The sequence below is a fragment of the Formica exsecta genome, unplaced genomic scaffold, assembly GCF_003651465.1.
Source record: "Formica exsecta isolate Colony F162 unplaced genomic scaffold, ASM365146v1 scaffold103, whole genome shotgun sequence".
Taxonomy (NCBI): Eukaryota; Metazoa; Arthropoda; class Insecta; order Hymenoptera; family Formicidae; genus Formica; species Formica exsecta.
In genome coordinates this window covers 32503-34904 of record NW_021848370.1, presented here as the reverse complement: position 1 = coordinate 34904, position 2402 = coordinate 32503, and positions in this window count along the sequence as shown.

Below are 2402 nucleotides of genomic sequence, written 5' to 3'. Positions count from 1 at the left end.
CTACTACCTTATTTAACTAGAGGCGTACGTGCTGTGGGGAAAGAAGCTTTACGTGCCGGTGCTAATATAATCGAAGATGTTGAAAACAATATGCCGTTTAAAGTAGCGGCCAAACACCGATTTGAAGAATCGCGCGACAATCTTAAGAGAAAAGCTAAAGAAAAAATAAGTAGTCTGATGAAGGGTTCGGGTTATAAGTCGGATGCAAAAATGCATGTAGCTCAGTTTCCTTTCGGCGGGCTCAACACGCGCATCGCTAAATCCGCGACGTTACGTAGACGACGCCAGGCGCGTAAGAAAAGTTCGTCAAAGCGCCAGACGCGAGGGAAAAAAAGAACAAATACAAAAACATCGAAAAATAAGAGAAGAAAAAAGCGCACAACGGTGAAAAGACTTAAGACATCCGAGAATCGGCGTAAAACTGGTAGAAAGCGCACCGTATCCGACATATTTTCTTAAACGGCATATATTCTAAACACATTTAACAGTGAGAATTACAGCGACGACAAAAAATTTGCGGTAAATAAGCATGTCCTTTCTTCACACCCATTCGAACAAGTGTTTAAAGAGCGAACTCGATCTCTTTTCTTTACCGCCCACACAAACTAGTATTGAGAGTTCGAAATGGATTCATTACAAACCCGTGACTTCGCTCTCGGACGATTCCTCGATAGAATTCGTCATCCCGGATCACGGAGAAGAATATTTAGATCTCACGCACACCATGTTAAGTCTTCGCGTACGCGTAGAAACGTCGGGCGATTCCACAGGACATACTTCGGGAGCAGCCGTCATGGCCACTATAGACCCCGTAAATCATTTACTTCATTCCATGTTTAATCAGATCGACGTGTATTTCAATCAAAAGCTCGTGTCGCCTCCAAACAACGCTTACGCGTACCGCGCGTACATCGAGGCGTTATTAAATTATTCTTCACCCGCAAAAACTTCCCATCTAACCTCCTGTCTATGGTACGCGGGTACACCCGGTCAAATTGACGAACCGGTGGAATCAAAATCGCCAAATTCCGCTCTCGTGAGACGCGCGCGTTACATTCACGGCGGTCGAGCGCTAGATCTTGTAGGGCATCTCCATTGCGACGTTTTCAATCAAGACAAATTTTTAATTAACGGTGTAAAAGTACGCTTGAAACTCGTCCGTTTGAAAGATTCGTTTTGTCTTATGGACAGTAACGGTTCATCGTCGAAAATTCATATACTGGATGCGAGCTTACTCGTGAGAAGGGCGAAAATAAGCGCCGGATTATTACTCGCGCATGCTAGAATGTTGAGTAAAGTTACGGCCAAATATCCGCTCACGAGAGTCGGAGTTAAAACATTTACGATTCACAGTGGTGTTGTGGGTGAATCGCGTTACAATCGGTTTTCTCGCCGGAGGAACTGCTTTACGTCGAAGCTTATCAAACTCTCTTCGCGGGAACGGGCATTCATTTTTTGAATGAAGGAAATTCTATAAGTAGAGACGATAATTCCAAGGGTTATACGCTATTCGCTTTTGATCTCACACCCGACCTATCTGCTAATTACGCGGGACATTGGAATCTCGTGAGATATGGTAGTTTACGATTAGAAGTGCGATTCGAGAAAGCTCTCACTGATACCGTTAATCGTATTATTTACGCCGAATTCGATAATGTAATAGAAATCGACTTGTCTCGTCAAGTCATCGTAGATTTTGCCGGATAAATATTTATCGCGCTCAAGTATTTGACCGTTACAACGTAATACTCGGAAAATTTCCCTCCTTTTTTGCCAATGCAAAGTTTATCCCCAAGGAAGTTGCTATTATCGCGCTTGACGCTCCATTCGTAGGACATTAGATTATGATGCCCCCGCATTCATTTGGCGATTTACCAAGAAATGTAAGACATGAAAATAACTAGCTTACACGAAATTATCACGGTATCGAATGGTTCGACGGTGAAGCTAATCCGAAATATTTTACATCGCAACTACGTGAAATAACAAGACAGGCACGATACATTTACGTCAGAGGTACCGAAAAAGAAACCTACTTGCGGAATCTACTCTCCAGAAATATATATAATTTGGAAGATATTTCACCCGCATTTAAAAATCTGTCAGAGGGAGAAGTGCGCGGACGATATTGTGGTTACCACGAATTTCGAAAATTTGGAATGTTTCATTGCGCATTACGCAACGTATATAAATTAAAATATTGGTTGATCGAGCGAAATAATATCGCCTACGGCGATACTAACGTTAGTATTCAAGCTACTTGTGGTTCTCCGGATAATTGATGTATAAACACCAGTGACGACGACGACGACGACGAGGACGACGACGAGGACGACGAAAACGAAGACGACGAAAACGAGGAAATCAGTAGCGCAGTATGAGATTTCGCGCGATAGAAATGA